This window comes from Arachis ipaensis, chromosome B10, assembly GCF_000816755.2.
Source record: "Arachis ipaensis cultivar K30076 chromosome B10, Araip1.1, whole genome shotgun sequence".
NCBI classification, from domain to species: Eukaryota; Viridiplantae; Streptophyta; class Magnoliopsida; order Fabales; family Fabaceae; genus Arachis; species Arachis ipaensis.
In genome coordinates, this window is record NC_029794.2 from 32,927,914 (window position 1) to 32,939,633 (window position 11,720).

The 11,720-nt window shown below is 33.7% G+C and overlaps 1 protein-coding gene and 3 long non-coding RNA genes across 4 annotated transcripts in view; 1 reads left to right on the forward strand and 3 right to left on the reverse strand.

The window, feature by feature from the left end:
- Positions 1–11,720, forward strand: part of LOC107623366 (multiple inositol polyphosphate phosphatase 1) — a 28,104-nt gene that overhangs the window by 9,891 nt on the left and 6,493 nt on the right. Inside the window, exon 2 of the mRNA XM_021113046.1 lies at positions 2,546–2,553. The gene's annotated coding sequence lies outside the window, so the exon portion shown is untranslated. The remainder of the gene's footprint in view (positions 1–2,545; positions 2,554–11,720) is intronic.
- LOC110267453 lies at positions 5,479–6,844 on the reverse strand. The gene is made up of 6 exons (XR_002355103.1): positions 6,790–6,844; positions 6,456–6,584; positions 6,231–6,366; positions 5,980–6,091; positions 5,816–5,909; positions 5,479–5,730 (listed from the first exon to the last, which is right to left on the reverse strand). It is a non-coding gene; the product is annotated as an uncharacterized LOC110267453 (long non-coding RNA).
- LOC110267454 lies at positions 7,133–8,953 on the reverse strand. Its single transcript, XR_002355104.1, has 8 exons — positions 8,867–8,953; positions 8,721–8,789; positions 8,571–8,639; positions 8,444–8,497; positions 8,271–8,357; positions 7,954–8,043; positions 7,551–7,870; positions 7,133–7,468 (listed from the first exon to the last, which is right to left on the reverse strand). It is a non-coding gene; the product is annotated as an uncharacterized LOC110267454 (long non-coding RNA).
- Positions 9,040–11,353, reverse strand: LOC107620494. Its single transcript, XR_002355105.1, has 5 exons — positions 11,068–11,353; positions 10,517–10,550; positions 10,179–10,435; positions 9,291–10,068; positions 9,040–9,082 (listed from the first exon to the last, which is right to left on the reverse strand). It is a non-coding gene; the product is annotated as an uncharacterized LOC107620494 (long non-coding RNA).

Sequence of the window (11,720 nt, forward strand, 5' to 3'; positions counted from 1 at the left end):
TAAATAACATCAACTTATATTGTTAAAAAAAATACTAAGTTTTGAACATAAAAATAAAAAAAAAACAAAAAAAAATAACAATTCAAGAAAAAAAATATTTTCACCAAAACAATCAGATGTTTTTGACATTATTCTGTTAGATAGATTCTAAAGAAAAATTTTAAAATATGTGCATTCAAATTTTAAATTTTATTTCTCAATCTCGATCATCTTGTAAGTTGAGGTATTTTTTTCTGTTCCTGAATCTTCGAACTCCAAAAATAATCGTTTAGTTAACGTAATAGCATTTTCTAACACCTCGAATTTATTATTATCTACAATTTCATTGAAGAATTTAAACAATAAATTATGTATATTAAATTATATATATTTTATATTTTTAAAATTTAAAAAATTAATAATTAACTTAAAATTTCAAACAAATATTCATTTTAGTAACCAATTAGTTTACGCATCACCAGTAATAGACTGGAACCTTCCCATGACTAGAAAAAAAGAGACTATCCACATTCTTCTAATGTTTATCTTCTTGAATTACGTTGCAACACATTCTAATTATATTAGAATTATTACCAGTGTCAACAGTTTGACAAAATCAAATCAAAATTATGGTTCATGATATAAATTCCAAAAGTAGAACCAAATTTATCTTTACAAATATCAATTTTTAAAAGTGCACCAAAATCTCTATTTTTTTGAAGTTAGGAGTGAAATAATAAAATAAGTTTAAATAACAATTTAAAAAGATGAGAATAAACTTTTGAAATAAAGTCAAATACATAAATTCACAATGAGGTCAATATCAAATTTCTAAATTTATAAAAACAAATATATAATTATCCATAATCGATCTCTAATTCAATAGCATTGTATTTGGTAGAGTTGTAATCCTTTTCAAGGGTTATCTCACTTCTAATTCTAGCAAAATATCTAATAATATTTAAAATTGATTAAAATAAAAAAAATATTGTCAATAAATTTGTTAAGAAAAAAATAACTAAAATTATGAATAAAATAAATAAATTTATAAATAAATTATATTTTTTCTAAAACAATAAATTTATCAACCAAATAGGTGTAATCGTACTCAGGAACATTGAGAGTGTCAAAACTCACAAAATTAAATTCATATTGTGGGATACTTGATGATTGTGCACCTCAATACGTTGGTTTAAATTAACCACATACTAATGATATGTAGTCTTAAAGTTACCCACATTGAGTCAAACACTAAAATATCTTATTTCCTAAGATATTCATTCTCTTAGCAAATTTACGAATAGAGACACCATCTTAACCAAAGCGTGTATTTTTCCTCCATAGAATTGATAAACAAAAACTAAAGAACAATTAAATGAGGATAAACAAATAAATTTAAAATAATATAAAAAGATTGATAGGAAACTCACCTCTTTATCGAGCAAACCACTCAATTGAGTATGATAATGGAGAATTTTCGTAACTTGGTAGTATCTATAACCGTATCACTTGTATATGTGCACACAAATTGTCAATTGTAGAATTGATTTCTGCAATTTTGTTAATATCAGTCATTGGAATAAATAGAGAAATTTTAGATTCTGGATATATGTAAAGGAAGGTATTGATGTACTTTGAATTGTGGTGTTATACATATCTCATAACTTATATTTTTATAATCAGAAAAGCTTTGCATACAAGCAATTAGGGCTTGTAAGCATTACAAGTCAATTAACCACTAACCCCCCCAAACGCGTTGCAAGTGTTACGTCCTTTACACGCACTATATAAAGATCCCGCGTATATATAACTACCAAATTTAAAAGATTTGTTTCCTTCTTCATTCTCCTTCTTTCCAAATTTGCTTGTTCTTCTTCTCGCGCGTCTCCCCCCTGCTTTTTCGATCGTTCTTTTCCATCCTTTTCTCACTGGTTTGTTCTTCGTTATTGACGTTAGTTCCTCTCTTTATAACTCCAGCTTCGTTTTCTTTTCGATTTTCTGGTTTCTGAAATCAAAATTTGAACTCATTTTGAAGATAATGGATGATTCAACCTTAGATTGTCAGCTGAATCAGGGTGAAGTGGATTATGAATTTGAATCTAACGAAGCTTTTGAGGTTTGATTTACATACGATTACTCTGAATTTTGTTGCAGTTATTTGTATAGCATTGTGTAGCTGAATAATTCGTGAACATTTACTGTGAAATTAACACGTGAACATAAATCTATGGATTGAATCTAATGTATTAGTTTTGATTAATTATCTGCAATTTATAGCAGACGCTCGGGTGTAAATCAGAATTTTTTGGGTGTATTTTAGGGGAAAGTGTGGGTGTATTTACAGTTTATGGCTTTTTTGTTATTTTAGTTGAGTTGTTGTCATTCGGGTGTATTAGATCAGACATGATTGGGTGTATTTTTAGTTTTTGACTTGGTGTATTTTGCAGGCTGTGTATTTACAGTTTATGGCTTTTTTTGTTATTTTAGTTGAGTTGTTATCATTCGGGTGTATTAGATCAGACATGATTGGGTGTATTTTTAGTTTTTGACATGGTGTATTCTGCAGCCTCTCTCTGTTGTTGATGACCAGTTTGTTCCGAAGGTTGGAATGACATTTGCTACCCTTGAAGATGCTGGAAAATTTTACAGGAACTACGCCAAGGCTGCAGGTTTTTCTACAAGAGTTCGGAGCACAAATAGGAAGGGAAACGAGATTAAGAATCAATTGATTACATATAGCAGAGAGGAAAAATGGAAATCTAAAATATCTCTGACTGAGAAGACAAATCCAACAGCCGGTTTAAACTGTCCTACAAGAATTTATATACACACATTGAAGGATGTTGGTGCTTGGATCATTTCAAAGGTTGTGCTGGATTATTCACAGCCTTGCTGTCCAAGTAAAGCAGAGGTGCTCAAACAGCACAGGGAACTAAGCATGTCCATTCGTCGTACAATAGAGAATAACGAGGAGGCTGGTATTAGACCAAGCAAAACTTACCAATAATTTTGTTGCGGCTGCCGGGGGTCATCGCGAGTTAAATTTTATTGAAAAGGATGTGAGGAATTATATTACGAGAGAAGTGCGGAATGTTTATGAACAAGAAGATGCAAAAAAATTTGGAAAATATTTGTTAAGAATGAAAGAGAAGAATCAGAATTTCTTTTTTGAGCTCGAACTCGAGGAGGATCAATCGATTAAGCTGGCTTTTTGGGCCGATGCAAGGAGCAGAGCTGCCTTTGAGTATTTCGGAGATATTATTTCATTTGACACCACCTACAATACAAACAGGTAATAAACTGTCCCTGTTTATGATGCTAAATTAATGTATTTTTATGAATCTCGCCGCAGAGGTGTATATTGGGTGTTTTTGGGTGTATACAAATCATTTGTTGGGTGTACGTAATGATTTTTCATTCTGCACTATGGTAATTTATTTTAGGTATAATTTGGTTTGTGGTTCTTTTGTCGGGGTGAATTACCACGGTCAGTCAACACTTCTTGGATGCTCTTTGATGAAAAATGAAGAAATTGAATCATTCAAATGGTTATTTCAATGTTGGCTTTGTTGCATGGGAGGAAATGCTCCGAAAGGGTTTCTCACCGATCAATGTGCATCAATGAAAAGGGCTTTATAGGCTTATATGCCAACAACAATTCACCGTTGGTGTATTTGGCACATCATGAAAAAGATTCTAAGCAAATTAAACGGGTACAAGGGATATGCAGAAATTGAACAAGAAATGAGCCAAGTTGTTTGGAACTCTCATAGTAAAGACTCATCTGATAGGAATTGGAATGATTTTCTGCTAAATTTTAGTCTTGTGGACAACAAGTGGCTTTCAGGTAATGTTTGTTTAAAATCTGCAGCAGAGGTGTAAATTTAATTCTTTTCGGGTGTATTTATAGTCTGTGTTTGGGTGTATTCTGCAGATCTCTATGAAGACCGTCATATATGGGTTCCAATATGTCTGGATCACCACTTCTGGGGCAGGGATGAGAAGCACACAAAGAAGCGAGAGCATGCATTCATTTTTTAACAAGTTTATTATCCGGAACAGCTCGCTTATTCAATTTGTCAAATAATACGATAATTGCCTCAGAAGTAGGGAGCAAGCAGAGAGAGAATCAGATGCTGCAGATTTTTATACGGTCATACCGTGTGCAACCAAATCCTCCATTGAAGCTCAGTTTCAAGATGTGTACACTCATCAAAAGTTTAGGGAAGTCCAAGCACAATTCAGAGAAAAGGCGAATTGTATCACTAGATTAACGAATTTCGCTCTAGGCTATTCAGTATACGAAGTTAGAGAACAAGTTTCTAGCTCAATATTCAACAAGTTTGTGGTTACTTATGACTCAGTAGCAGCCGAGGTAAAATGCCAATGCTTATTATTCGATTCAAGAGGGATACTGTGCCGTCACGCAGTAAGCGTGTTAAGCTTTGAACGAGTAAGCCAAGTGTCACCTAGATATATACTAGAACGATGGAGCAAGAAGGTAAAAAGGCGACACACACACATCAAGAGCAGCCACGACGAGCCACTGTTGGAGCCAAGAAGCAAGAGGTTTGACCAATTGGTTTTTCGTTCGCAAAATATTTGCGAATTTGCATCAGAATCGGAGGAGCTGACTGCAATTATGCACCGTGCGTACGATAACGTCATGGTTGAGATGGAATCATTGAAAGCCAAAAGGAAGGGCACATCTTCTTTATCTCACGAAGACGCTAACTTGGAATCCGTTAACGAGCTTCAAAGCCCTCCAAGGATTCGAACAAGAGGACGTCCAAAAAATAGGCTAGGTTCAAAGTTGGAGAAACAGATTGCAAATGCCACAAAGAAGAAGAAAACAAAAGGTTTAAACGAGGTAAAAGTGATGTTCTTTAAATATGTGGTGATTGAGTTTATTTTTCTCGTTAATAGTTTAGCTTATATGTGAGTTTGTTATATTCAGTTAAACCTCTTTGATGCTGCATCAGTGATGCATTCAAATTCCAGCCAATATCAAGGACGTGTTATGAATTATCAGTTCAGAGTACCAGCAGCAGCGGATAACTCTTTGGGTGTATAGTTACAGAATATGGGTGTAAAAGCACTGTTCGTTTGGGTGTATTTTCTGAATTTTCTTGTATTTCACATTTTACATATATATACATATATATACTTCAGAACCTTGTTTTTATGTTATAAAATACTGTTTGTTTTTTTTTTTACAACGGTTTAAGGATTTTAGGTATTAGGGTTTTAGGGTTTACGGTTTAGGTTTTAGGTTTTACGAGTTAGGGGTTAGGGTTTAGGTTTTAAGGGTTTAGGGTTCAAGGTTTTAGGGATAAAGTATCAGGGGGATAGATTTTTGGGTGTATATTCAACTTTCTTTGGGTGTAAAAAATGGCAGGTTATGGGTGTATATTTGGTTTGATGTTTTCCTTCATATTATAGTACGTGTAATTCAGACCTTTTGAATACAGCAGAGAGAGTTTAATTATTGAAAGAAATTTTACAATAAACTGGATTATAATTGAAAAATTTTTACAGCATGTGTTCAATTTGTTACAAGACTATATAACATTTATATTAATTAGTGTCAATATCCTTAGAATCTATCTGACAATATGGACTCAATAATAATGAGGATGACTTGGACAGTCTTATTACATTACTTCCCCTAATGGCTTCAGCTTTGTCTTGATTCATGTCATGGAATAGAATCTGGGAAGCATATTCCACTCTAAAGTGGTCCACCTCGTGCTACAGTTAAAAAGAATATTTTGTTTAATCAACCATGTTAATTGAGTAATGTAATACAGAGTTATTTAGTTTTAAACATATTTACCTGGGTCCAATTGTCCCACTCATACTTCCGCCTTTTAATGTTTGCGGGCTCAAATATCTCAAGCCACTTCATTACGTAGATAGCATAGTCATAGCTGAAAACAAAGAAAATAAATTACAAATTACATATAGGAAAGTTTTATTTTCAGAGTGAAAGATTTATACCTTGTCTTTTGGCCTGAGATGTGAATGTATGGTGGTACAATTTCCTTGTCCTTGTCCCTTGATTTCAGAGGTGCCCCCTAGCATATACTTTAATTTGTGAAATTACATATCCCTTAAAACATAAAACAAATCAGTAATACATAAATAATTTCAATAAAGGGATACACCCAAAGGAGCACATAGTTACACCTTATATTGAACAGAAATACATCCAACTATATATATATACACAGAACACAGAACCAACTTACAACGAATGTATTTAGCGCAGTTCTCTTATCGGATGGAGATTTTGTGTGATATGGGTCGACTATATAAAATTTCCTCTTTCTTGTATCAGCCAACCATAACCACCAATGTTGTGAAATGGCAAACAGGTGCAAAAATCTGAAATATGTTTAGATTGAACACTGTTTTAGTTTATTTGGCACATAAGTAAAAAATGGTAATAAGAAGTTGTAGAAATGAAAACTTACATAACGATGGGATGCTAATTTTTTAAGGTCCAAGAATGTTATAAACATTGGGTAGTCTTCCACCCTGAATGGCTTATTATTTTTAGGCTATAAGAATTCTCCTTATGGATGATTTTCAAGGGCCATGTTCTGCAAAAATTGGAACCACAAAATGAATACAGCAAATACATCCAAACGAATCCAGAAAATACACCCAAATGAATAAACAACTTATACCCAATTGAACACAGAAAATACACCCAAATGAACACATTAAATACACCCAATATAAGACAGAAAATACACCCGAAAGAATGCAGAAAATACACCTAAAATTCGTTGAAGCAACCCTTACCACAATATCAGGGGGGAGACAGTATACTTCTTCTTGAAACCTTTTAATCTTTTGTTGGTTTAGGATGAAGCACATGGCAGAGACAATCTAGAAAAAGATGCTGAAATCAATTTTACATCAATCAGGTTTGCAGTTAATTTTGGTGATAAAAATATTAATGTTGTTGTAATATTACCTCAGCTTCTATATGCGTTTCAGGTGCGAGTGATGCAAGGTGGAGTTTTGACAAAGTGTATCTATCTTGGGCTTGGAGTGTGCAGACGGTGTCAAACTCATTAGTTAGCCCATTTGCGTAGGTCTTCACTCGTATAGCCCAGAGGTATCATTTCTCTTTCATGTCAGAACTATGTTGATTCGTCCTCGCAGGAGTTTCAAACTTCTTGAAACTCTCTGCGTCACTCTCTTTTGGAATCTGCGGACTTTTTTCTTTTGTTGTGACCCTACCACTTGCAATTTTTTGTACCAGATCCCCTAATTATTCTAGCAGTTTTGGGGTTTTTGGAGTTTTTGCCCTCCCTCCATCTTGCGTTGACGCTCCCTCCTGCGTTGCTGCTTCTTCTTGGCTTGAATCAGTCAAGCCAAGCCTAGCCTGAATGATGGCATTTGATCTGTTTTAGGAACATACGATGCTGTCCGTGTCATCATCATCAGCGTAACAGCGTCTTCTGGGGCTGGATTACTGCGTGATTATGTATAACGTATTATAAGAATAAGAATATACGGATGATAACCAAACATTAATTTTACTCTGATGAACTTACATATTAGATGGAGCTGGGGAAAGTGTGGGTGTGCTTTCTTCAAGTTGTTGGGGAGGGGGGTTCAGGAGTGCTGCACGGTTACATAAAAATAATCATGTTATAAAAAAACTAGTCAGGGTTCAATCGTGAAAATATACACCCCAACTGGGGCAATATACACCCAAACTGTAACCAAATATACACCCAAGAGTATTTCTTAGCTTTCTGTAGTTCCTTCAATTTGTAGCACAGGGATTGGTTCATTTTCTATCTCAGGTGTTTGTTCAATTTCCGGCATAGTGGTTGTTTGGGACAGTGGTAGACAAACTTGAATCGGAACTCTAAACAAGAAGAAAAATAAAAGGTTAACAATGCCTTTGAAAATAAAAAGGTTATAAGGTTGAAATTTTCTTGAAAAACTCACATTGCAAGCGCTTCGGACGGTATCTCTTCCCTCACAACCACCATATTCTCTTCAGCCGGCTCACTGGCTGACTCTTCAACCAAACTCAACCTAAAATACACCCTAAGAAAGTCAAAAATACACCCGAACAATTCAAAAGAAAGACATGCTTTGTTTTTTGAGAACTTACATACTTGCAGTGTTTGCTTTTTTTTCCTGCCTTTTTTTCTCGAATAAAACAATAAAGGGCTTTTTTTTTCTAAAAAAAAATATATACAGAATTAGAAGTATAAGGTAATAAAAGAACAAAAGCAACGATTATTTGAAAGAGAAATTACATGCTCTCTGCCGGTTTGTTTACGCTACTTTGTTCTGTGTGTCCTTGAGAGGAAGGATCATCACTTCCCAAGTTTACGTCCGATATTCTAAACATAATAGAGTACATATTATTCACAAAAATACCATACTGTTAAATCATGATAACAAGATTTTATCAAATAAAACTTCTTACGTTTCAGATGAGACATAGTGACCTTCCGTCGATCGCAAGTCAGTTTCCTTCTCCCTGCGAAACAAGAAACAACTATTAGCAAAGAAAACACCCTAAAATCTGAAATATACACCCTAACAAGACATACCCCTCTGCAGCAGATTTTTCATTGTTTTCCCTTAAGAATTCATCTAAATCTTCAGTTCTAATTTCAGATCTGACAGTACATGCATAAAAGAACATGTTAACAAATATAATTTTGATGATAGACGGTATTATAGCTTACAAAGTACTGTACCCATGATAGGATTGAGCTTGCTCAGGAGATGAATCCTCAACAATGACCTTTTTCTTTTTGGATTGTGTCCTAGGGGAAAAAAACAAGTATGAATCAGAAATACAAAATTAATTTGATCACAAAATACTATCCAAATAAGTGCTTACTTTTGGTATTCTCTGTGTCTTTTTCTTTATTTTTTGCTTCTCTACTGGTGATGATTCTTCACTTCTATAAGTTAATAAGAGACACTCTGTTAATACATGAAATCTTGATAATAAACCCAAAGAAAAAGAGTAATAATTTTAGAACATTACTTATCAGTTGATTCAGATTCTGAATCAGAATCCTCCTGATTCTTCTTTCTTTTTTTGGACTCCATTCTGGAAGGCAAACAATCATTATTTAAAAACATACTAAAAGGGATAAAATACACCCAAATGAATGCACAAGATACACTCAAATTAATGCACAAAATACACCCAACTTGATAAACAAAATACACCCAACCGGATAAACAAAATACACCCAACTTGATAAACAAAATACACCCAATTGGATAAACAAAATACAACCAAGTATGTTACTTACTTTTTGGCTTTTTGGCTGGGTTATTTTCTTGGTGAATCCTCTGAGTCTTCTTGAGTCTCAGAATCAGAGGTAGAATTGTCACTATCAGTTGTTTCTGTCTCCGATGATGATGTTGAACTTGCCTTCCTTTTTTTTATTTTTTTTGATTTCTTGTTTTTTTCTTTTTTCTTTATTTTTTTCATTTTTTCTTTCGTTTCCGCCATCTTTACAATCCCCTGAAACATTAGAAATTTTAGTTAGCGGCATTCAGGTAAATAAAATACACCCAAGATATTTTGCTCACTTACCATATGTTCCTCTATTTTCGCCCTCATTCTTTCGACCAACTGCTCCTTACTCCAGTTGGCAATCCAGGGTTCTGGAGGTCTTTCTGCCCTCTTCTTGTCTTTATTTTTTGATAGATGAAAGTAAATTATCATCAGGGCAAATAGGCAGCCGTCAATTGCCTTTTTCTTTTTCAGCTTGTAATCTGTTATGCCCTTGATGATAAAACTCAAAGCATGCCCTCCCCAGTTCCGCTCTGTTATTGTGTCCATCTCGAAAATTGGGGCCAGGTGCACAGGTGAGATTTTGTTTATTGTCGTTGGTAACAGAAATGCCATCTGTATATAGAGGATGAAAATCCTCTTGAACATGAGGCGATCCTGTTCATTATCAACGCCAATATCCACCATCTCATCTGTTAGATTTTTGAGAGTCTTACCCTGGAATCTTCTAAAAATTTGTTTGTCATCTTCAGAAAGATCCTTATAATTGACTTTCTGAGGAAATAGATCTCCTACAAAAAGGAAAACAACATAGTATGAAAATCAGTTCAAATACACCCAAGCATCAATTGAAATACACCTGAATATGGCTCATATACACCTATAATTTTTAGCGAGTTACCTGACGCGTTGATACTAAGCGCAGCCCCTATTGTTTTTGGTCTTACTTTAAACGAACCGTAGCCGGTTTCCAATCTGTTTTCCCCCTAATTTGAAGGAGTTAGCCAACTCCCTTAATATTTGGTGATGCACCCTTAGCGGCGGGATGTGCATCAGGCCACCGAAACCCAAATATCTAACAATTGTTTTCTTCTCTTCGCTCATGTTTCTGAATTTCTCACTTAACAAATGTGTTGCACACTTAAGGTCTTTGGTTTGCTGTAAACAAAGCAAAATTATAGTCAGATATATTTCTATTATATAAAACTGATTTCATCTAAGACATATATTTGTTCTTACATTTTTTCAGCTTGGTTTCTGCCTGCCATTTTTTCTGAAATAAAAAATACACCCATAGATATGAGTCAGATACACCCATAGATATCAATCAGATATCACTCAAAGATGCATTAATATACATGGTCAAGCAACATTACAAGGTCAAGCAATATACACCCATGGACAAGCAAATATTAGAACAGTTGCAACTGTTGACTATATTACAGTATATCAGTTCAGAAATATACACCCAACAAATTATACCATATACACCCAACAAATTACTCCATATACACCCACTAAATTACGCAATATACTCCCAAAAACCAGTTACCAGAAGAACTAAAACAACAAGAACAGTAACACCTAGAACAACTAAGAAGAACAGTATAACCTAGAACCAAGAATAACAGTAAAACCTAGAACAAGTAGAACATTAAAAACTGTAAAATGAGACTTAGAACAAGAAGAACAGTAAAACCTAGAAGAACGTAGAAGAACAGTAAAACCTAGTTCTTCGATTTCGAAATGTGAAAAATATACAAGATGAGTAAAATAGTAACGTAACGTACCTTGAGTATTATATCTTCGTTTTTTCTGGAGATTGTTGATGGAGAGTTCTATGTTGTGTTGATGGAGAGTTCTAATCTTCGCGACGAGTCCTATCTCTGCAGTTTGCAATGTTGCTCGAAAATAGACGGTTTGTGTTTTTTTCGAACGGCTTGGAGAAGTGGAAGAGTACGCCATTAAGGAGCGCTATTTGCGAAGAGCAACCGTTGAGTGGGGCGCGTGTATTTTACGCTCCATTCAATGTGAGTTACTGCGCGTTGAATGAAGTTTGGACTGAAAACTTGTAAAACTTGTAGGACCTTTTTGCTTGTATGTGTAGCAAGCCCGTTTTATAATTGACTCATAGTTAAAATTTTTTAAATTTGATAACTTTAATTACTTTAAAAATTAAATTTACAGATAAAATAAATAAATATATAAATATATTTAAAAAACTTCAAATACACGAATTGTTAATTATCAATTAATTAAGTACATATATTATTAATTATCAATTAATATAACTACAAAGAATAAAAATTCTAAATTAACATAGCTACAATATGAACGTAGCTGCAATTTTTAAAAAATCAATAAATTTTTAAAAAATAATGATAAAAAAAATTAATAAATTTTTAAAAAATAATACTAAAATTTAAAAAATAACCATCTAAAT